The sequence below is a fragment of the Elgaria multicarinata genome, chromosome 5, assembly GCF_023053635.1.
Source record: "Elgaria multicarinata webbii isolate HBS135686 ecotype San Diego chromosome 5, rElgMul1.1.pri, whole genome shotgun sequence".
Classification (NCBI taxonomy): domain Eukaryota; kingdom Metazoa; phylum Chordata; class Lepidosauria; order Squamata; family Anguidae; genus Elgaria; species Elgaria multicarinata.
This window is the reverse complement of record NC_086175.1, coordinates 101,632,725-101,658,054: the sequence shown is the minus strand read 5'-3', so window position 1 is coordinate 101,658,054 and position 25,330 is coordinate 101,632,725. Positions and strand designations below refer to the sequence as shown.

The window sequence follows — 25,330 nt, the reverse complement described above, 5'->3', positions numbered from 1 at the left end:
AAACTTTAGTGCATACCCATTTGAATTCCCAGTTAGGCACTGTAACTGCATACTGTATTTTTTAGCATCACTAGTTTCGTGCATTGTAAGGCATCATGACACTATGCTTCTTTACTTTACTTGAAGTCATTTTTTCATGGTTATTATGTTTGGAGTAACTTTATTCTTGTCATACAATTTAACATACTCTTTCAAGTCCCTGTAATCTCAAGGAATTTTGTTTAACTGTATTGGTATTAAGTCTTCCCAAAAATAAAAATAAAGGGTGCAATCTTATCCATGTTTAGTCAGAAAGAAGTCCTGCTGCAATGGGAATGCTGGGAGTTGTAGAACTTGTCTCTAAGCAAACAGGCATAGGATTGCAACCTAAGATATATTTAGTTCAAGATCATTTTTTTCCTACAAAGTCACTCTTAGATGTGTTCCTAAATTGTAAGGCAAATTTATTGTTTAACTATGTGCAAATGCAGGACAGAGAATACAGGAGTTTGAATTAACTGAGACTAAAATCTTCTCATCAGACTAATTGCAACTTCATGTTAATGTGGTATTAGTTTGTTGGAGAGGTTTGAAAATCAGACCCACTGGTTTCCCATTGAATGGAAAAATGCCTCTGTTTATAGAAGTAAGATAACATCAGGTGTGCAAGCTTCAAACCCTGCATCCTGAAGAAGTTCCCTACTCCCTGTGCTGCCATGACAGATGGTTAGAGGAGGAAACTGCAGGTACTTTAATCTAACCAGAGCCTGGGTCTAAAGACTGACAGAGTAGTTGAACATTCGGAGATCCACAGAGTTCAGTACTATGCCTCTCCCCATCTATAATTACCTAAATCTCTGAAGTCTTCAAGCCTGAGAAACGTGTGAGAACTTGACTCAGACACATTTTGTTAAGCTCCAGAGCCTCTCTGAATCCCACAAAGTTGTCCTGCCTCTCCACCCTTATCCTTACTCACCACTCGCCAATGGTCTTAGCAGCTCTAATTTTCTTGGCTTGCTTCTTGATCTTACCATCCATCTCCAAGACCAGACCATCTGCTGCAGCTCAAATTCTGGTATATGTGCCCGAGATTGGGGTTCATGCCTGGTCTACATGCGTGACCTTGTACATGTTTCTTTCTCTCAGCCCCACAAACCCTGAGGTTCTGCAGGTTCTGAAATTAAGTTTGTTACTCAGCGAGTTGGCTGTTACCATACATAGCAATTAAATCACAGATGATCTTATACAATTAAACATTCTCAAATATAATTAGTGGCTCCAAATATAATTGGAATCAAATAAAAATTACACTACCAAATTAGTAATCATACTTATATCAAAACCCTCCATATATGATTACATCAATGCTGAAGCTTCACCTTTGCAAAGCAGTAACATCAGATAAGATAAATGTGCTTCAAATATCTGCTGCTTCTAGTTCTATAGGAGAGTACCTGCCATTTATTAGGCAGAGCTAAAGATAGTGGCTTTCCCCATACCCAAGCAAAAATAATAATAATCAGATTTTTGTCTAGGTGCATTAGGGTTTACAAAAAAGGAAGGCATATCTCTTAGGTTTGGTTTATCAATCAATCATTATGATTTGCTTGGCTGCCCCGCCATTCATTCTGATGATCCCAAGCCAATAATTAATCAGAAGCTTCTGGATTTTACATTCGTTTCTAGTCTCGAAAAAGAGGCAGAGAGAGAAGGCAGGACAAGCAAAAGTAATCTTTAACATTTACATCACACTCATATGCATAAATACTCAGAAGTAAGTCTCACTCTGTTTAATGGTGCTTATTCAGATTGCAGTCTTATTCTGGATACTCTATACTGCAGAAGTGCAGCCAGTACCCCAAACTATAAAGGAGATCAGTAGTTGTTTTAGGTAAGAAAACCCTAAGGGAAGGCAGGGACAGATTGGCCCCTCAGTTCCAATGAAATTCATAATAATCTCTTGGCCACTGAGAATTGGAGATGCACATTTTTAACTTGTTCTGTAGGTGTACCATCCAATAACCACTTCTGTGCAAAAAGTATTTCAGTTTTCTGATGTTCAGTATTAAGGTGATCCCAAAAACAGAGAAAAGAGAATTCATGAAGAAAATATTGCAATTCCATCTGTGCAATCTAGGCTTGTTGGCTGAGTTGCTGGCTCCCACAGATTTTTTTTAGTACTTTTTGATGACACTATATGGACAGAGAGTGGCTTTCTTTGAGACAATTTCTAAGTTACGTATGTAATTCTCTCCTGCTGGATAACCAATACTTCAGTAACAACGGCAGTAGCATTAAGTTAGTAATATAATACATTTCCAGTAACAATGGAAATACAGCTGATGATAGTACTTCAGTCAGATCATCAGGATTATTGTGAACGGAGAAGTCAATGAATGAGGTTTTTTACCTGCTCATATAGCCACTTCACTGCTCCCTCCACAGAACAAACAAACATACACACAAACCAACAAACCAGGAAGCATCTAATTAACTATCAGTTTCCCAGTTTGTCCAATGAGGAACTATATTTACCAGTTTCAGAACAAATCAGGATATTAAACTACAGCTTGAGCTTAGTTTTATATCTTGGCTTGTTCCAGAGCTGGTGATTACTGTTTTCCTGTTTGGACAAAATGGAAAACTATAGAGACTTCCATATTCCGTTGTGGCTCACGTAAAGGGGCTGTGTGTGAGTAAAGACTTGTTCATATCCCAGCTTATAAAACTGAGGTATAATTGTTCAAAGCCATTCTGTGGGTGACTGTTCACTCAACTAGGCCCAGTTCATAGTCCATTTCTAAATGGCATCACTCCCTCTAATAGCAAACTCAGAGGGTTGAGTACTAAAAAGGAGCCAAAATGTCTCCACTCAGAAACAAGAGGGAGGTATCAGCGTGATAGGGAATTCCAAGGTTTGCAGAAATACAGCAAGAAACTTACAGGGAGAAACTTTAAGTAGGCAAAACAGCCCAATGAGGACTGAGTATGCTCAGTAGCTACTGAATGCTGAATGTCATTGGAGAGGGAGGAAGGAGAAAATCAGGAGAGGGGAGAAGAAGAGTGGAATGCCCTGCTTGGAAGGAATGGCTTGCTGGTACCCTGAACAAGAACAAGTAAGAGTACACTGCAACATTTTGCTGGAGGTCACACTTCTATTTTATTCAGTTGAGAGTCAAGATCCCTAAAGCGTGCTTCTCTTCTCCTAGCTCTTCACACAGGCAGCAGGAGCAGGTCCAGCTGGATAGTTTGCTTGCATTGACACAGTTTACATTCTCCATTTCCCCACTCCCTCCCCACCACTTTCCCCTCACTCCAAATGTTCTCTCAAGCAGCCTTTTAAGCTTTAAACAAATATGAGTTTGTAAAGCAGCAGTCCGCTCCCGTTTCTCTCTGCCACCCCTCCATCCTGCCTTTTCCCTCTCACAGCCAAAGCCCAACAGAGCTGGCAAGAGCAGCACATGTATAGAAAACAAACACGTGGAGCATAGCCAGCAATGAAGCTGGATTTGGCATGCTCTGTTTACAAAAGAAATAAGGAAAAGGAAGAAAAGAGAGCTGCAAAGACGGCTGGAATTATACACCAGTCAGAAAAACATATATGTATAAATAGAGAGAACAATGCCTTCAGTTCCCATGAACAGAATTTATTTGCGTTCTTTCCAAGTAATTCTACTCTTTGTGAGTTCCTTCCTACATCTTAAATTAAAAACACAATTCTCTTTATCTATGTATTATCCTCAAGAAAAAGGCCAAGTCAAGTTTTCTCAAGTAGCAAACAAAGGCCATTGTGGATTGCAATACATTTTGCCTTTCCTATATGTATGAAAACATGACGCATATAGCTTCCAGTGAAACAGTAGAGCATAGGCAGAAGAATCAGAAAAATGGAAATTCCATTTCATTTAGGTCTTGCACCAATTAGGGTCTTGCACCAATCCACATGGCATGGCTTGCACTCCCCCTGAACTCCACCCCCATCCTTTCTGATGTATTTTGTAGGGTTCAGGGGAGAAATGCTGTGGAGTGGCTTGGTTCCATGTGGTTTCCACCCCAAACCATAATTCTGACCAATCTTCCTCAAAAGATTTTCAGCTGTGTTTTGGAATCACTGCAAAACCAGATGAGTTCTACCTAATCTTAGGTTTTGTATAAAAGTTTCTTCTCTGTTAGAAGATCTGCGCAAGCAATACTGGGGCTGAGGGGATTCCCCAATATATACAACAAAGGCCCTTCCATATATAGCTTCATAATTCTATATGCTCAAAAGTAGATGAAATGCAAAGTGATTCATTAAAGACCATCTGTTTTATTAATTAAATTAAAGGAATTAGACAATGGATCGGGAGCAAAACAAACTGTAGATTGTTCTGTATTCCCACAAGTTTTGTGTTGAACTTACAGTGACAATATAAGATTACAAGTAAGAAAAAGAAGCATAATGAAAATCAGCCCGGCTCTTTTTTTCTTATTTTGTGTTTTCTCAAAATTGGGGAGGGTATATTTTCTAGAAATCACAACTGAGTAGAAGACAACCTGGGTTCCATACCCAGTCTTGCCAAAGAGTGACATTAATCTTACTGAGAGCAGTGGTAGCAACTTCCATCAGTACCTACCATATAAATGTATATATACATTTTGTGGATGCTAAGATGCTTAAGCTGCAATCCTATGAACTCTTACCTGAGAGTAATTTCCAATGAACTCAATGAGGCTTACTTCTCAGTAGATGTATATAGGATTGCTTAGAGATCCAGCAACTGTTTATAAAACATTTAAGTTTATAATATCCCCCCCCCCCCATTTTTTGAATGACAAAGCTGTAGGATTCAAAGTGTTAGTGCTCTGGTGTTCTAATATCACCAAAGACGCGAAGAAAGAAACTGTATACTGGGTACGGGGGAGATATAGCAATTTACAGTGTGCACAAAATATTGTGGTTAAGGAAATGAGCAACCGTGCCAAACGCTGTGGTGAGATGTTGGTATAGACAACAAACAGCAGGATAATTTTACAGGGATATATCAAATAAACCTGCTCAAAATCACAGACTCCAGAGAAAATGTTTGTCAAACAAACACAGAGGCCTAGTTTAAATTTAAGCACCAACCCTAAACACACTAACTCCATGATTATGTTTTGTTGATTTCTGTGGAATATGCTCTGGACCGAGGTTTTGTGTCAGCAGATAATCTAATCTAGCTATATCAGCAGAACTGCCACAGATGCATGAACTGTAATGAAGAGAAACTGTGAACCAACTATTCTAACATAAAATGAGCCATCACGCAGCTTCAATCCACCTCTGTGCCACCGTTGATTACCTACTGCATACTCCTAATGTAAAAAATACAAAATAGAGGCAAGCAAGACAACCAGTAGCCAACAGAAAATATGTCCCAACTCACAATCTCATTCCCAAGTTTAGTCCAGCACTCAATCTACTGCATCTCTCGGCTTCTACAGATGCATAACCTCAGTTACCACATGGTAAGTAGTGGCAGAAATTTCATCCATTGAAGCTATCACATGATCCATCTTCACTAAGCATTTCCTCTTAAAACGCCAGCCAATGACCCAACACATGGGGTGGGACCCAAAAGGGAAAAGCTTATCACTTAACTGCAACTATTCAAACAACATTTATTAACCAATCTTAAAATCCACTACTGCATTTTGCATTTGGACAGTAAAAACAAACAAACCCTCAATACAATGTCAAGGACCAAAAATATGCTGAGGTCGGGTGGATTTAGCAGATCCAGGCTCCGCATATGAGACTGTCTCCCAATATTATTTATCCAACAAAAAATCTGTTCTCACTGTCACTCCATCTCCATCACATTAATTTTTTACTCATCGGGAGAAAATATAATCAGGTCCTTGTGATGACCCAAAGTATACAGGTTTTAAGGCATAATCCAATGTCAGCCTCCATGATTATTCAGTTGCTGCAAAGCAACAATTGTATGTTAACTTTTTTTTCTTGCTCTTTTTTCTCAACTCACCTTCACAGCCTCATTTTTCCAATTAAAAAAGCAACTTGGCAGTGAAAAACTAAGCTCCTGTCAATCCCATTCATGTAATGGTATGAGAATACCTGTACAAGCAATAATACTCAGCTCAAACGTCATATATTAAAAGTGCTATGAAGCAAGGCATAAATTCTTATCTATTGTACAATAAAGAGATTTAGAGATATTTTAGGAAGAGGGGACTTATTTAAGTAAGATTTTAATAACATGGTGTCTGTAGTACAGGAAGGAACATTGGGCAGTATCCAAGCATGCCCATGCACAAGTGGGGAGTTAGCTGTACTAAAAGCAACCCAACATAAGCTTAGAGAACAATCCTATAGCTCCTAGACACTATCCGGTGTGGCACTGGCTCCGAGGTCAGAGCCAGGTCTCTGACCTTGGAGCAGTAAATCACACTCCCCGCCCCTGCCCCCTTGCAGCTGGCGTGGAGAGGACCATGCTGGATACCCCTCTGTGCTTGGAAACCTTAGTATGGAGACTGGGGAAAGGGGGCAGTCCTGGGAGCAGGGGAACTGCCTTATGCACCTTCCTATGCTCGCCCCAGCCTCCTGCCCTCCCACTCCACAGCTGGACAGGTGAAATTACCCATCTAGGAAAAATGCAGGGCAGCCAAACCACAGAGGTGAGAATTGCCTTCATGCTCCGGCTGCCCTGCATGAGAATATTCGGCAGCCTCCACACTTTATCAACATAGGATTGTGTCCTTAAATGCTAATTTCCCGAAAGGGGCAGGTCAGTGGATGTTGCAAAAGAACGCTCCACTAATCTTTCCCAATCTGGAAACAAGCATTTCTGCTTGTTTCTGGGGTTGCTTTTTGAACTGCTAGCTTTCTGATGTGCAAGCGAAGAGTCTCACTGGCACAAGAGAACTAGCGGGAGTGCAGTGGCCATATTGGATATTGCTCATAGACCAGATAACTCATCTCTAATCGGTGAACGCTAACTTTTTAGGATAATTATCACAACTGTGTGTTTTCAAGAACGAAACTCAAATTTCTCTTCAGTTAAGGAGAAAATGGCTTGCAGTTCTTGAGGATGGCTGCTGGTTGTTAAATCTCATAAAGGTGACATGCTACCTAACTAGGTAAGGCTGCCATAATTAACATGGTGCAACAGTTAAGGCAAGGTTATTACAGGACACTTATGGGGCCTAGTAAGAAGCTTGCTGCTCTAGTGAACAGCTCTCCTATTATGGCAGACAAAGGCGTTAACTCCTGGATAACATCAAAACTTCAGCTTCCTTTTCCAAGCAAAACACATTTTTGGCACTGTGCCCCATCTGGGGGAGGGTCATCCCTCTCCTCCTTTTCCTTCACCCGCCTTCTCTCCTCAAGGTTCAGAACAAATGCATCTCATTGCCTAACACACTTCTCAACTAGTTTCATCTCAGTCCAAGCTCATCATATGTTTCAACTTCTGCCAAGAAGAAATGTTTTAAAAAGATGACGCTTGTATGTTGAGAGAGGGCTGAAAACAAAGGGGGGAGGTAACTATATGCTGATTATTCTATAGAAAGAAGTTGGAAATAGCAGAGGAGAGATTTTGCTTGGAGGATTTCAGACTGTCTTGAAGCTAGGATCAAACAGGCCACAAGAGACCATCCGTTACCCATATGATCCTTCCTTCCCCCACGATCCTGCCCCTGTTTTTCCTTCTCCTTATATGCTTCCTACTTCCAGCCAGTGTCATCCAAGAGCAGAGCAAAGCTGGCACACATCCTCCCCCCACCCAAGAGCTAGGAACACAGACAACTGTCTCCGAGGATCATTCCTGTGGCCGAAAACAAGTGGGTTGAATTTCCCACAAAGCCAGAATGAATCAGGAGTCATCGTAAGGAGACAACTCTCTGGGTACTCTTCCTCCCCTCTCCAACCAACAAAATTAGAGGCACTGCACATACAACACATGCTACATGCAAGCATAGCTAACTTGAGGCCAGCTATCTAGAGCTTCCATTTTTCATATTCTTTTCTTATCACACTTAGTTAAATCTGTCTTGTCTGTCTGTGCCTTTTAGAATTAGTGATGTGTGGCTGTGTGTTCCCTAAATATTCCATCTGTTGAGCTTCAACTGGTGGGTCTGCTAAAAGTGAGTTGCAACAGCAGTGCCACACCCATCTCTGGATAACAGAAAGACAGACAGACAGACAGACAGACAGAAATAGAAGATATAGTAAAGGAAAAGTAATCCATAAGACAAAAATAAATAAAAGTGGGGTCCATGTAGCAGAATGGGGTTAAAGGTCTGGAAAGGATGAAAGCAACAGCCTTAAATATAAGCTGTCTAAGATTGTGCCTGCACCATCTGGAGTTTCAGGAAATAGAAAAGGCGAAAATGCATACTGCACCATTTATAAACGGGAATAGCATTGTGCAAGGCAGCTCATAGAAGATATGCACCTTGCACTACATAGATTCCAACAAAGTAAATAGGACTGGCCTACAGTGCAAACTGGCTGGCTCAGTGGCCAACGGTACATATTCAACCTGCGAACTGCGAAGAACTGCCAACTGCTGCCTGGTTCTTATCCTATGTATGCATTTGAGGCCTTTACATCAATCCCAATGTTGCCAGATCCCTTCATTTAAGCTCAATATGCTGCAGTGACAATGCCTCATCATTCTAAAGTCATTCCTATAAATAATGAGCTTGGTCTATGAAACTCTTCAACTGCTGACCATACCTAATTTTGGTGCCCAGCACAACCTATAATGTAGATGATACGATTAAATCACAATATGCCATGTTTGGATTTTACCGGGCTACCATGCATTCTCCCCAGCAAGCCATACTTATGCTGCATTGTGATATTATCCAATGGATCTCTTGGGAGACTGTGGCAACATTTGGATAGTAGAGTAGGCTATGGGTAAGCAAGTGGCTTGGGTCAGTTGTGAATTGGCTTTTGGTTTGAATATAATTTGAGGGTTGCTGAAATTACTAACCACTTACTTAAAATCATTCTCTGTTTACCTGTTTAATCCCATGGCGATCCTTTAAATCAGGGTGGGCAACTTTCGCTGGTCCCAGGGTCAATTTCCCCTCGCCAAACTCCAGCAGGGGTCAAACCCCTCCCCATTGCCAGCAAAACTGCCACCATATCACTGATTTTGGCTGGGAAAAGATACAATTTTCCTTCAAAACGAAGTGCGCAGGGAGCCCACACCTTGTTTTCAAGCAAAACTGTGCTCCCAGGAAGCTTCCAGGAACGTGATTTTGCTTAACTACAGCTTTTGCCGCTGCCAAACTTTAGCAGCAAACTGATGCTTTTTTGCCACTGCTGCCACTGTAGTGCCAAAGTTCATTGGCGGTGGTGGGATGGGGGGCACAAAAAAAGCCAAGGGGAGCACATGCAGCCCATTAGTTGCCCACTCCTGCTTTATATAAGGAGCAAGAGACTGTAGGCTGGTAGAAAACCACCAGCAGCAGCAGTTTCAAAAGAGTTCTTGGATCCATTGTTCACAATATTTAGCTGTGTCATGTATTGTATTAATGTTTAATCATTTGTAAAAATGCTGGTTTTACTCATTAAAATAATTATAACTATGAATTAGGGTGGCTTCACGTGTAAGTCTTCATCACTTCAAAACTACAAGTGATCTTGCATGTGTGAAACAGCCATAAGAGATCAAACGCCATTTTCTCCCCACTTCTTTAATTTTTGTGAACCGCCCAGAGAGCTCCGGCTATTGGGCGGTATAGAAATGTAATAAATAAATAAATAAATAAATAAACTTCAACACAATGGCTTTTGAATGTATACACATTCAGACATGACTCATTGAGTTTTAACATACTAAACAATATATATGTACATATGTATGTATGAACTGACCCTTAGCTACCTTACCATTTTTGTGCAATGAAATGTTCTGTATTCTCTTAACATCAAATGAAGTTGGCCCTGTAAAAGATACCGCTCTGTTTATTTTGTATTTCACCACTCTACTGAGGGGAAAGACAGATTCTTTCATCTTATTCAAAAGTATATGCAAACATGGGATTTGAAAGCAAGTTTGAAGGGATATTTGATAGAAGAGTGGATAGTCAATACACAGAAGCAGGAAGGGGAAGATGCCACAATTCATCACTGCCGCTGGTAATCAGACACAAAAGAATACCTCACCTACAGCGTCACCTCAAATTTCTCAGACAGCATCCAGAGGGACTCATTAACAGTTTTCCACAAATAGAAACATCTGCACTGTGGACCAGATCCTAGCTTGCTATCCTGGTTTGTTAACTACTTATGGTTTTTGAAAACCACAGTTTCCTGTATTCAGATAAAACAGGAAACAGTTACAAGAAAGCTTTTAAAAAGTCATGAGCAGAAGCTTGAAATTTCTTTCTTTGTGTATGAGGCCATGGTGGTTGGAGTTGATAGGAGCTAAAGTCCAAAACATCTAGAGTGCATCAGGTTGGAGAAGGCTAATCAAGTAGGAGAAGCACACGAAATACAATTAAATTGAAGTTCCCTGGCCGTATATCCAGATTTGGCATTGTTTGATGCGCACAATTTGGAAATCACTTAGTCAATCTTACATTATTCCTTATATAAGTCAGGGGTGGGCAGAAGGTAGATCTGCTGGTGTCTTAAAACTTCAGTTCCCAGAAGCCCCTGCTAGCATGGCTAATGGCCATGAATACTGGAAGTTGAAGTCCAAAACATCCAGAGATATTTTTTCTGCCCACCTCTTAATCCATGTTCTCCATAATGGAACTAAGGGAAGCCAGGAATTTATAGGGTTTCATTTACTATTGCTTTTTGCAGCCCTGTACTTAAAAATCCTCTTGGATGCCTGCATATGAGCATGTTCTCATATAGCAACCCTAGTGCTCTATTGCATTTCTTCAATTGCAATGGGCTTCCCATTTGGAGAACCACTTTCCTCATTCCTATTTGCAAGGCTAACGCAAAACACACAAGGCCCAACTATGAGGAGCAGGGTGAGAGAAAGCCAATTGTGACTGGTACTGTACAAACATCAAGTCAAAACTAGTTCAAGCAAGACACCACTGCTATGGACATTCATCCTTACACGGTTCCATTAAATAGCTCTCCTTGAATCCTTACTCCAGAGGTGAGCAACATGTGGCCATCCAAATGTTGCTGCATCTCCAATCAGCCCTTGCCAGCGTAGAATAGAATATTTATTTCTTACCCGCGTCGCCCTCTGGATCAAGATGGGGAACAACATTAAAATGCATAAAACTGATTAAAAACATATAAAACTGATACAATATTAAAATAACAACTGGACATGTTAAAAAACATCTGGGTAGGCCTGCCGGAAGAGATCAGTCTTCACGGCTTTCTTAAACTTGGCAAGACTATTAAGCTGACGAATCTCTCCTGGCAGGCCATTCCACAGTTTGGGGGCGGCGGAAGAAAAGGTCCTTTGGGTAACAATTGTCAGCCTAGTTTGGGCTGACTGGTGTAAATTCTTCCCAGAGGACCTGAATGTGCGAGGTGGATTGTCCATGATGAGGGGCGAAGGAAGTTGCAGTCCATCAACATCTAGAGGGCCACATGTTGCCCAAATCTCCTCTAGTCATTTACTGGCTATATCTGATCAGATTATAAATCCAACCCAAGGGCATATATACACCACATAGCTTTCTCTCAAATTATTTTGGAAACTGTAATCATGCGAGGGGATTAGGAATTTCAAATATTGAACTCAGTATCACCACAAAACCTGATCTGAAAGAGGGTCCAAAGCATATGTAGCCAGTAAATGAGTAGAGCCCCCGTGGTCATGCCAGATGAGGGGAGGGAAAAGTGCATGTGCCCAAGGCTTCTGAGGCTCACACACATAAAGCTAAACCAGAATTTAGTGTTATGTCTAAACCAGCCCTCTATCTCCTTTCCAATTAATACCTGCCTTTTCTATGAACCCTTTGGCTTACTCTCGTAGACCTTGTCACCAACTGTAACAAAAGCCTAAGTATATATAACTGCATGTGCTCACATGCATCCCATGTTATCTTTGACTCTCCCTTCTCTACCGTTGTTTTAATATTGTATAAATAAATTTGACATTTGTTGGGGAACTACATCTGTGCATCCCCCTGGGGATAAATTGCTACCCTTCCCCCAAAACAAGATTTAACACATTGTTTATTTACTGTGACATATTATCAAATTGATCTCTTCCAGTAAATCCCACATTGATTACATTACAGTTTTCACTAGTATAAGTTTATTATAATACTACTTAGCATCTAGGTAACCTTTTAGGACATTCAAAACGCTTCACATTATACATTATTTCAATATAGTGAAAAATATTAGTAAACAGTTGCCTCAGCAGTTTGAATGACTACTTTCATTGGGCATCTGTATCCACTTTTAAGCCCTTCGTTTCAGCTGATCATTAGGTTTTCATTGACCCTGTTCAGATGGCATGCTAAACCACAGTGGATAAACATTTTGAGCTAAACATTATGGCTTGTGTGAACCATTCTTAACCATGGTGACTGCATAACCATGGTTTAAACATGCACACTAGCTATTTCCTGCAAAAGAGCTAGCAGCCTAGCCATGCATGTTATCTGAATAGGCCCATTATCCATACTAGAATTGCAGTCTTAGAACAACCTTTACCAAATGAAAGGATTTGTGTACAGTGTATGCAACTCTTTCCATTTTAGCATCCTATAGTAGCTTCTCATATTTTATCAGAGGCTGTTTTTAAAGCTAGCCTAAATTTCAAAGAAATATTGAGGAGCTGCTAAGGAGGGTTTCTGCATACATGGAATTAACCACACTGCCCCTTAGTCATGAATTAATATCTTTCCGTTTGGTGGTTTTGAAATGTGTACAGCGAGGAAGAATTAATGCTGCACCATTAAGTATAGAGTGGTGGTTGCATCCAATACACTGCAACTTGATTTTTCAAGGCCCATTTTAGCCAGCCCCTTTTACTGCACACTAATGTGCCCCAGTAGACAATGTGGAAATCCCTGTTCTCCAGGCATAAATTGATGACACATTAGAAGTAGCAAACCTAATCTCCTTACAGTTCTTGCTGGGGCAGGAAAACTCAGAACCATCCATTTCTCAGAACTGGGATTAACAAGCAATTAAGCCTAGCAGTACATTTCTTCACCTTTGAGGAATGCCATTTTAAGAAGCATGGCTATTCTTGTCTTGTTCTTTGCTTCTTGCTTCCAGTTGAATAGCCCTGCTAGTGCTTTAATTTTGTTGCTGTATTGCATATAGGACATTTTGTTAAATCTTTAATTCCAAGAACTGAGTACAACATACCATGGATTATATGTTCTAAAATGATTCTCCAGAGGAATCTCTAAGAAGTCATGAAGCACATACATGGCCGGGTCATGCTGGGAGTTATAGTCCAATATATCTGGAGGACACCAGGTTGGGGAAGGCTGTTATAATGTTATAATATATGTGAATACACCAGCCACTTGGGTCTTCTCCTGACTGTAATCATGCTGGGATGTTGAAATAGTGTCCTCATGGTACCTAACCCCGGTTAGATTAAATAAGATAAATAATCAGCACTCAGCAAATTGTTGGAGAGGTTGTGGGGGAAAAGGAACGTATTTACATATGTGGTGGGAATGCAAATATGTACAAAAAATGTAGAAGATGGTGTTCTTGGAGATTGAAGAAATTGTGGGAATGAAGATAGAACGAACACCAAAAGTTGCATTACTGTCACTATTTGAAGATTTAAAATGTAAAAAAGAAATTAAGGAATTGATAACGAATTTGCTGACTGCAGCAAGATTGATTGTAGCTAGGAAGTGGAAGATTCAAGGGGATTATTGTATTGAAGAATGGTACAAAGAAGTATGGGATATATCTATTAATGATAAATTGACTTGTAATATTAAACTGAGAAGAGGTATAGCTAAAACAAATGACTTTGAAGGAATCTGGAAACAGTTCCTAATATTTGTGTTTTCTAAGGGAAGTGGGAAACCACCAGCAGAAGAAAGTATGAGATTTTGGAATCAGGAATGAGATCCCGAGGTGGGGGGTGCACTTATATGTTAAGTATGATTATGTTATATAGATGATATTAATGTTATTCAACATTTATGCAGTATGTTGTTTTCTTTAATTGTAATGGTGTATGTTTAAGTATTGTAGAAAATAAAAATATTTAATAAAAAAAAAAGAAATAGTGTCCTCAGTGTGAGTTTACAAGCAAAACATGTTCACAATGACTGCATTGCAACAAGAAAGTGGGATGTTAGTATGGGGGGGAAACCTTGCATGGTTCTAGGACCTTGCTCCTGAGTCATTAACCATGGGTTCAGTAGTATCTTGGAACTGGCTCTCTGGAATGTGATGCTGTGATACAAAAAAGCCAATGCCCTTTAAGGTTGTTATATTTTAAATGTTAACCACATACACCTTAAAACTATATGCAACAAATTCTACAGAAAGTATTATTAGCAAAATACTGAATGCTAAAGCAACCCTAGGCACTGAAAACCTGCCTAGGATATGCTACAGCAGATATGGAAGATAGCCAGGCCTTGAACTGGCTACTCTCCATAAGAACATAAGAAGAGCATACTGGGTAAGACCAAGGGTCCATCTAGTCCATCACTCTGTTCACATAGTGGCCAAATAGCTGTCAACCAGGGACCCACAAACAGGACATGGGTACAATAGCACCTTCCTGCCCATAGCCTTACTGCCTCTGCTACTGGAGGTAGCACATAGCCATCAGGGTTAGTAGCCATTGATAGCCTTCTCCAGGAATTTACTGTACCCCTTTTTAAAGCCATCCAAATTGGTGGCAATCACTACATCCTGTGGAAGTGAATTCCATAGTTTAACTATGACCTGTGAAGAAGTCTTTCCTTTTATCTGTCCTGAACCTCCTACCAATCAGCTTCATGGAGTCGGCCAATGAGAATGCCTCTATACAAACCCTCATATACAGACTTCACAGTGCTGGAACCCTTGAGAAGGCCAAAATCAAAACTCTGAACTGTGTCAGCACAGACCCCCAGAGCAGTGGTCTATCATGCTCCTGGCAACTAATCCATCAGGAGGCCGGCTGCTGTATTCTATGCTTGGTGAAACAGATGTTCTTCCCCTAGTGAAGATGCATGCAGAGTGTAATAAAGTAGCCTGACCACATGAATGGCAATTGACAGATCTGAATTTGAAATGAAATATAGCAGCTTTATATGTCGGAATCAAGCTTTCCAAAGAATCATGTCCCAAGACTTGAACATTTTGTTTTGTTTCTTCAAGCACCTACGTGGTTATATGTTCATTTGGTGCTTTATTTTCTTCTTTTTAAGTTTTACTACACTCAAGGAGCAATCTTCTGCATATTTAGACAGCAAAAAGTCTTACAACTCTCAGCATGCCGGGGTTGTAAGACATTTTTCTGTCTAAACATGCATAGGGTTGCACTGTTAAACTTAAAATTCTCCTCCAAGAAGCAAGCAAGGTGGCATATGATTGACAAAAAAGCTGGCCAATCAGTACTGTGCAAAAGCAGTTTCTGCTGCAAACTGGGGGGGGGGGGGGGAAAACAGCATTCTCCTGAGCTCAGTCCAGGGGAGAAGAAATGTGTGTCCGAAATGCATGAAATGTGCTTCCACAGCAGGTTTACATCTGTATGCACCTGATCCTCATAAGTACATGCTCTGTAATACGTTTTCATTGGGGCTTACTCCCAGGTAGGTATGTTGTGAACTGCCAGAGTTTCAGCTATTGGATGGTAAAGAAATGTAATAAATAAATAGATAAATAGCAACCTCCCACAACATAGTGCCCTCCAGATATTTTGGGCTACAACTCCCAACATTCCTGAACACTGGCCATGCTGGCAGGGGCTGATGAGAGTTGAAGTTCCAAAAACTGAAGGGTACCAGGGAAAGTTGGTATATAGGACTGGCGTTTTAGTTACCTAAAGATAGGGAATAAAAACCTTGGTGGGGGTGGATGGAGAAGAAAGAGGCTCTCAGTTTTAAAAATAATTTGTCAGTAGGAAGGACAATTGTTCAGTATATTCACTGAGAATCACAAGTATTATTTAAAAGAAGGTTTAACTATGAAATGCTTCCCAAATAAAAGAGCAATTATTAATGGAGCAAGCAGTCCATAAGACTATAAAACATTCTTTGGAGGGTTTTTTTTTGGGGGGGGGGGAGTTTAGAGACTGTCAGTCATGTTTAATTAGAGATCCTACTTCAAGATAGGGGTTCAGACCAGAAAAATACCTTCTAACTGTGATTCTAATACAAAGATAGCAAGCGGCAGTATGCCAAAATTCACAAATTGCTCAATTAAATCACTACAAATAAAGTGCAGGTGGAAGGAAACAAAAGCACAGTCTGATCTGTTTCATTATTTCAGAATCTGAAATATAAATGCGCTGAATTTATTATTTGGGATCACCATTCTTTATTCTGATGATGTGCATGTTACATCCAACCCAGGAATGGTACATTTAAACCCCCCCCCAAAAAAAAATCAGGGTACACCCCTTACTTTCCCTCCCTGAGACATTGATGGTGCTATATAAATAAATAATAATAATAATGGAATGTTTAAGTTGACTGAAGTCAAGTAAGGGCTCAATGGTTTGCTAGGGAATATCGGGAGTGGTAGGACTTTTTTTCTGTCTAAACATTCATAGGATTGGACCCTAAATCCCTGAGAATCTGGCCAAAAGTTGTTTCTTATGAAATTACCTAGGCTGGCATTACAGTTCCCAGAAACTAAGCTAGGGCAGACATTGATGCAAATTCATGACTAGCCACTTACTGGTTAAGAACTGCCTCTAGGTGATCATGCAGAGAAGCTTCTATAAACTTCTATAAAGTTTTTTTGTTTTTGCATTGTCTGAAATGGAGATATTCTCGATACACTGCTGCAGAGACTTCAACACCTGTTCATACCAGACAAATAAGAGACCCCTGGGATAGTTTATCAAGAATATCTCAATTGGAGAGAACATGAAAAATCAACTCTTTTCCTAGATTATTATTTGCAGAAGGGTCAAAGCAGGATATTTATTTATTTATTTGATTTCTACTCAACCTTTCTACCAAGAAAGGTAGCACTGAAGGTAGCTTACAATCACAAATAAAACATAATTAAAACAGTAACAGCAAATACATTAAAACACAATTAGAGATAAGGAGTCATGCCTTTCACAGAATTGAATACAAAAAATTAGCAACTTGAAACTATTTGCTTCATGAGATGTCCGCAAATAATTTGCTGAATAATCACTTGCAATGCCATTTCACTGCATGGACATATGAAAGCTATCTAAACTTTGGCGATGTAAGTGTCTGTTCACGGAAGAGCTACCTCAAGGGTTCTCAGTCTTTATTGTTTATTCAATCTCTATACCACTTCATAGCAAGAGTGGTTTACAGTACAATACAAAATTAGAAGTAAAACAGGCAAAATCTATCAAACCACCTACAACATATAAAATATAGGCACACAAGAACCATATAGGTACACAAGTCCTAGTTCAAATAAAAACTCTCTCAAATAAAATAGTGTTTACCTGCCTCCTGACTGAGAGCCAACAAGGAGAATAAAATATGAACCTCCTTTGGCAGGAAGTTTTTGCATAGGTGCCACAACCAATGGTCTTAAAGTCATCTGCCATACTTAAGAAGGCAGGGGAATTCACAAGATAGTCATCTTTATCAGGCCAGCCTCTCACGTTGACCCACTAACACAGGCCTATGACATCATACCAAGTGAAACAATGTCATCAGAGCATAGTGTATGTAAAGTAATACCCATACCAAGATCACATAGCTCAGTTCATCTCTGTCACAGTGTCCTTGTTTGGATGCAACCCTAAATCAGGATTTGGCATCACATAAATAAGCCTCTCCTGGCATAGCCGTGAGGAAATTAGAAGTGTTCACTTTCGCTTTTAACTAACTGTTATGTCCGAACCTAGACAAACTGTGCTTAGTCTGAACTATGGTTTAGTCAAACAAGCCAATTTCAACCATGGTTTATGAAGTTGGCTTGATTCCTAAACCAAGGATTCACCATTTGGATTCCTAAAGAGACAGCTCCACACTTATTTAACCCCTTAGTTCTCTATTTGGAAGAATTATGTTATTTCTTCACAGATGAGGGAACAAGATGCCTCAGGACATTTTAGATGCTCCTTTATGGGTGTTTGTTATGGATTCGACTAAGTGACAAACTAGCCATTCATGACAACTGTTCATATGTTAAGAGCACATTATTCTGTTCACATATGAAACAGGAGCATGTGTGAAGGTGGTGTTCTTCTCTTTACACAAAATGAAGTGCATGGGAGAGGGGAGTGAAAACCGCTCCCACCACACCTTACCTTGCTACACTCTAGCTACACTCTAGCAGTTGCTCCCCAGTCCAAATCTGATGCAGGGAGAATATTAAATTAAGAGGGACTGCACAGTTTAAAAGGGACAAGCAGCAAATGATACATACATGCAGACTTCATAACGGATGTGGTTCAGACATATTTCATACTTGGTCCTACATATTTCCTTCTAAGTAAATCCTATGCCAGGGTTAGACTAGATTGTCTTCAAGGTTTCTTCTACTCCCTGCTCCATATACCTTACAAAACGGATGATGTGGATTAATCCTTCATGGAGATGACGTGTGGTATGGAATATGGTAGATTCTTTATGAAAAAGAGTTGAAGTAAGTGATCTTTAAAATCTTTAAAGTTCAAAAGCCAAACGATTTTGTAGAATTATCCAGGTGGTGGTGTTCCTTCTTTTTTCTATTGATATTTAAAGGGTTTTGTCTACATTAGCTGCAAATTCTCATAAATATCAGCATCTCAAAAACTTACAATTAGTTCTAAAGGACCTCTCCTATTAACCATAATTAAGGGAGGGAATTTTGATGGATTACGCATCTGCAAACCCACTCCTTTTGGCTCTGCACTCTTTCAGCCTGTTCCATCTCTCTGAATGTCACTGTTTGATTTTCTCTTCTGTTATAGCGGGCATGTGCTTAGGGTGACCATGGTATAGCTAGAGGGACTAGATACAAAAGAGGGCAGGGCTCCTGCAGCTTTAACTGCTGTGATGAAGAGGGAATTTATTTATTATTTATTTTATTGCATTTATATCCTGCCTTTCTTCCTCCAAGGAACCCAAGGCGGCGTACATAATCCTCCTCCTCCGCTCCATTTTATCCTTACATCAATAACCCTGTAAGGTGGGTTGGGCTTAGAGTCTGTGACTGGCCCAAAGTCAACCAGTGAGCTTCCATGGCTGGGTGGGGACTAAAACCCGGATCTCCCAACTCCCAGTCCAACATTTTAGCGACTTCACTACACTGGCTTCTCAGCAAAGAATCGGGGAGGTGAGAAGACCAGGGCTGCAGCCATACAACAAATCCTATGACCTGCCCCAGCCTCCTTCCGTCTCCCACCCTGGAGTCTGCTAGATGAGCAAAAACACCCAACTAGCTTAAATGCAGAGTAGGAGGCACAATAAGCTTCCCACTCTGCATAGGATACTCATAAGCCTCTGAGTTTGGGGGCTTATGAGTACTCAGGGCGCATCACATAGGATTTGGTTTAGTGTGCCCTAAATTTATTTTGTTCTGTATCCTTGTATATACAGAACTGTCTTGCTTTGTTTCACCAAGATTCCTGAGATTTGAACCCAAATATTCCAAGTCTATCGCTATAGTCTAAACTTCCCACTACTCTAGTTCATGCCCTAAATTTCTAGAAAGTTCTTCTATGCAAGTTCACAAAGTTGCATTTACTGTCATGGAGAGGACTGATAATGTGATCCTTGCTCAGAGATCATAGAATCATAGAATCATAGAATAGCAGAGTTGGAAGGGGCCTACAAGGCCATCGAGTCCAACCCCCTGCTCAATGCAGGAATCAACCCTAAAGCATCCCTGACAGATGGTTGTCCAGCTGCCTCTTGAATGCCTCTAGTGTGGGAGAGCCCACAACCTCCCTAGGTAGCTGATTCCACCGTCGCACTGCTCTAACAGTCAGGAAGTTTTTCCTGATGTCCAGCTCTGATAAGCCAGTAGAATGAATATCAAGGAAGGCAATTCAGTATGAACGACCAATCGTATACCATTAAAGGGTTTGCAAGTTTGACTCACTGCTCATCACTGTGAGCAGAAACAGACCAATATATTATGTTTTTGCAAGCCCAGCCTCCTATACCAACAGTGGCTTGTGAGCCCTATCACAGCTATTATAGGCATAACATGCACCTAGTCACCACAAGTCAGCCCTTAAGCTATAGAGGCAGAGAGTTTTTGAAGTATGTATGGGTTATGCTTGTTTCGTCTGCCAGCCTATGCAAAGAAAATTTTGGTTACTGCTTTCTATGAATTTAATATGGGTGTAAATCAGTCAGAATACTGACTCACCCTTTTAATATATCCAGTTTTTCTTCATTTCAATCCTATCTCGCTTCACCAACAAAAGTGACTGCTTTAACAAATTATCTTTAACGTGGTTGTGGGTGCCGTTATTTATTATTGCAAGTTGTGATAAATATTAGAGCGATTTGCCTTCATCAGTTAGAGATATGCTATCACTGGTTTGTGGGTAGGAAAGGATCAGAGTTTCAGCAAGGAGTAGACTCCCCTAGTCTTGTGCTGGGTATTCAGGAATGTATAGCACTCCCATGTCAGATGCCTCTCTATTTACTCCTTTCCTATACAACCCATGAAGAAGGAGCTGTATTTGGTTTTAAACTGCTACATCCTCACATTCGGAACCTTCATTCTAGAACATCCTTTCCCAACCTGGTGCCCTCTGGATATGTTCACTACAACACCCATCAGCCCTAACTATTTGGTTATGCTGGGTGATGGGAGTTGTTGTTCAAGCCATTTAGAGGAATCCATGTTGAGGAAAAGCTGCTTCAGGGGATACATGGAAATTTCTCCAATGGAATCCCTGAGCTGGAAATAAACTACATACTTAAAAATGAAAAGTAGATGATAAAAACCAAAGCCTGCATTCTGCAGCTAATTCAAGTCAATGGGACTAAGCCTACATTTCTAAGTGGGGGGGGGGGCTGACTGTACACATGACATTATAGAAGGATCTGAGAAGGATCCTTACTTACAGAAAGTAGTTAATTGTTGTGTATATATGTGTGTGGTGGTGGTGAAAGGGGAGGCAAAGATTAAGACATCAAACTATAAAGCGGTTAAGGTAGTATTGCTCTATTGCAGGAGTGGGAGACGTCAGACTAGTCAGATCTATTTTGTTGTTTTTACTAGAATCCCCATAATCCACCAACCACAGCCAAGTGCAAAAGCCATACACTTGAAATTGAAAAACAGGGTACCTCTGAGCATATGAATTTGTTTTCAGAAACAGAAATGAACTGAGCTAACAGTCCTTTCACACAAGAATCCACTCCTGGTTACCCCCAAAGCTCTCTTCATTTCAGCAGCCTAATTTAGGTGGGAAACTTAAACAACTGGGAGTCAGAAATCCTTGCCGATTCACTGCAAATCACCTAGAGAGATCTACCTGCCTTGTGCCCACATCTGCTATACTGGACCAACTCTCCTTTAGAAAGGGTTCTATCTCTGAGCTTTCCTCAGCAAAAAAATGCAGTCCCACCAACAGATGTTAGTCCAATAAAAACTTACTCTACTTTGTGACTCTCTTTCTTACAGACCAACAACAACAGTGGTGTTCTAAAGACCAATTCTCAGAACAAACAGACCCTTTCCCCCTCCCCCAGTGAAAAAGCCAAAAGAACAAAGGTTGCTGGGGAAATGGTGCAATATTAAAACAATGGGCAAGTTTGGTCCTATAAACCCAAACATTCCATGTGGATATATTGCTAGAGGACAGCAGTTTAGATGCATTTTACCAAGTGACAGACAAAGTAAATTCACAACGTATCAGAAGTCGAAATCTACTGGATGGTAGTCATAATAACTTGGGCCTTGTCCGAAACAGCCAACTATAATTTAGATTATGCAGTGTGCTCAAACACAGCCATCTTTCAAAGCTTTCATTAAGAAAGAGGTGAAGCCTAAAGAGCAAAATAGAGGTGAACCACATTTAGGTCCTAAGCAATGAAAATCAGTTCTGTATCCCTCTTCCATGTAAACATTAGATTATTTTTCCTTTGGTTTAAAAAGAATCAGTAAGAAATCATAATGCCCATTCTCCAAATATTCAAAGTGAGTTTGACATACATCTATGATGAGCAGTAGGTTTGTATTCTTAAAAGTGGTGGTGATGGGATCACTAGAAAGGATACAAGGAATTTTAAGGGAAGATTTTTTAAAAAGTTACATTTATCATCAAAGAATTCAAAGACAAATCACACTTCCCCCAGAATCTATACAAGTTTTACATAAAAACAGTATTAATATTCTTTTGTTCACTGACATCAACACTTTTGATGATCATATGCACTTCATTTTCAAAAACACTGAAATGTTAGTAACAGTTTTCAATACATTTACATATTTCAGGAATGAGGACTCTTCAACTATTTCTGAAGAACCCCAGGGGCACAATCCTGTCAAAGTTAAGCACCTTTTAGTCCTATTGAAATCTATGGGAGAATTTTGCAGGTGCTGATATCTCTCCCACATAAATCCTTTGATCTTTAAAAGGGCTTATCTTCTATGTTTCAATAAGCTTTTCAACTTGAGGATTTCCCTTTCCTTATTAACAGGTGTTATTTCATTTCTTTTAAAAGCTAAATTGGGATGCTACTGTAAATAACTTTTACCTCCCAATCCCATTAAGTAAATCTTTGGCAAAGTCTTGCGACCAAAGACATCTGGTTATTAAAAAAAGAAATCATCTTCTACTACCTCCAATTTCTGTTTTACTTTAAGATGACCACAAGAATAAGCAGCTGCACCAGAAAAGGCAGACAACAAACTTGTTTACCCTGAGCAAACCCATCCATGCGTTCTGCTGTGCAGCAGCCCTTGTGCAGTCACAAGCAAAAGATGCTGCTGTGTTTAGATGCTTTATTTTCTCCAACCCCCCATCTTTGCACATTCCTAAAAAACACTGCTATAAGGCCACGCTATCGACACGAGCTATATAGAAAAGGGAAGCATTTTTAACATCATTACAACAACAACAACAACAACTTTGGGGGGAAGTTTTGGAAAGAACTCTGGAGCTCAATAGTAGAGGCAAATGCAAGGCCTTCCATTACCGCCGAGATGCTAGCGAAAAAGTAAAACAACCAGACTGCAAATCCCACCTGCCCGGTGAAAAACACCCCCGACCCCGACCTCCGACCCCATAAAATAGAGAAAGTTGAGAGAATAGTTGGGAAAGTATACCGACTTCTTTTAAGCTATCAAACTCTTCTAAAGTATCCGGTCACACATACTCAATATCCCCCCAAATTTCCAAAACAACAAACTACAGTTACACAGATAACCCTACGGGAGGGGAAAGAAAAGAACGTAGTTCGTCGTTTTTTTAAAATCAAACTTTGGGACTGTTTTGTTGTTGTTGTTATTCCTGCTGTTGCGGCTGTTTCACTCACCCAAGGTCTCTGATGATGCTGAAGGGACGATGCATTTAATTTAGGGAAGAAGACGAAAAAAAGAAGGAAGGGGGAGAAAAGAAAACTACCAACAAAGAGCCTAAAATCTCAAGGCTGTAAAGATTCCAGGCCGGACAGATCTGCGAAGCACTCACCAAACCAAGGCTGGAGTTGAGGATCTGTTTGGAGATGGTTTAGGGATGGAAGGGAAGCTGTTGTACTTGGGAGCTGGTCGCTTTTAGGAAGAGTTTGCAGCTTTCCTACAAAGCCCAGCGGAAGAGGAAGAAAAAACTGCTGCAGGGAGAGGAGAAAGGCACTGGAATCGAGGCAGCCAGACCCTCCATATGGAAGAAGGCTTTTTGGATGACTGAACTCTCAAACAATTCCCTTCTTTTTGCTAGCCCGGCTCTGGAGCCTCCCCTTTCGGAAGAGGAGGAGGGAAAAGGAGGAGCCGCAGAAGTGGGAAAGCGGGGAGAGATCGGACTCTCCGAGAGGAGGCCACACGATCAATAACCTTCCCCCGCAAAATGAGGCAGGAGCGTAGAGGCGATCTCCCCCTTGCACCTGATGTCTCGACGAAGGGATCGCGTATGAAACCGAGCTGCCCCTCCCGGTCCCCAAAATCCGAGAGAAGCGGAAGCTGGGAAAGTTGCATTGCTAAGTTTGGCGAGGAAGGAAGGAGGGTCTCTCTCTCCTCCTCGCTCCACCCCATCCCACCCCCCGCCTTTGCCTTGTTGCAGTTGGTATGCGGCGGTACTCAGTCGAAGATCCTGATCCCTATTCATCAGCGCTGATGCGGGGGCACGCCGAGGTGGGGAGGGTTACGGGGGGGGGGAGTTAGGAGCAGGTTTTTAACTATAGTAGAAGTGTGTGTGTGTGTGTGTGTGTGTGTGTGTGTGTGTGTGAGTGAGTGAGTGAGTGAGAGAGAGAATGTGTTTTTCAAACGCAGCACACTGCTCACAGCAGGATGTTTGGTCAGGAAAATGAAGAGGCAAATCGCTTGGAACAATCTCTCTTGCTGATGGGGGAGAAAGAAGACGTGGTTGTATCCTGGGAAGTAAGTCCCACTGACTTGAGTTCAGTAGGACTTACTCCTAGGTGAGTGTAGGGTTTCAGCCCCAGTCAATCACTTCCTTCTACAGCCCTTCAAAGGTGTCTGTGTTGGAAATATAATGAGAATGTTGGGAAAGATTCTAGAATGAAACAAACCTGTAAGACGCAAGGAATCGTTTAAAAAAGGCCGTCCCATCTTTCCCCATCATCTCTCAATTACTTGTTTATAAACTCAAAATTTGTAGCTGTGGCATATGACAAGTAACGAACAGGAGCGGGCAAGGTGCAACACGCCAGCCAGAGGGGCTGGTTGCACAAGTAATTAATTTAGTAGAACAGAGTTGCACTGCTCAAGCAATTCTTGTCATGTGATAACTAAAGATGAAATAGTTTTACCTGGGGACTGGAAAACTTGCAGGGGGCATTAGTGTGGCCTGGGAAATTGAGCACTTTCTGGAGGCCCCGGAAAGTGCACTTTGCCTCCCCCGCCAGCACCAATTGTGACCTTAAAGACCGTCTTAATACCCTGCATTAAGAGGGCCCTTAAGGCCCCCGATTGGTGTGTGGGCAGGAGGTAAAGCGCACTTTCCGCCACCATTAGAGTGGAGGGAGAAAATACGGGATTTCCTCAGCCTTGGGGGAGTTGCATTTCTTCCCCACTCTGGCCAATGGGTGCCTTAAAGGCCCTTTAGAGTGGAGAAATTGTGTATTTCCCCCTGCTGCATTAATAGCAACCGCCATT

General features: G+C 40.9%; 1 protein-coding gene across 1 annotated transcript in view; it reads right to left on the bottom strand.

The window, feature by feature from the left end:
- The window catches only part of BOC (BOC cell adhesion associated, oncogene regulated), a 75,972-nt gene extending 52,085 nt beyond the window's left edge, over window positions 1-23,887 (bottom strand). Inside the window, exon 1 of the mRNA XM_063126921.1 lies at window positions 23,691-23,887. The gene's annotated coding sequence lies outside the window, so the exon portion shown is untranslated. The remainder of the gene's footprint in view (window positions 1-23,690) is intronic.
- Between the last annotated feature and the right edge of the window lie 1,443 nt (window positions 23,888-25,330).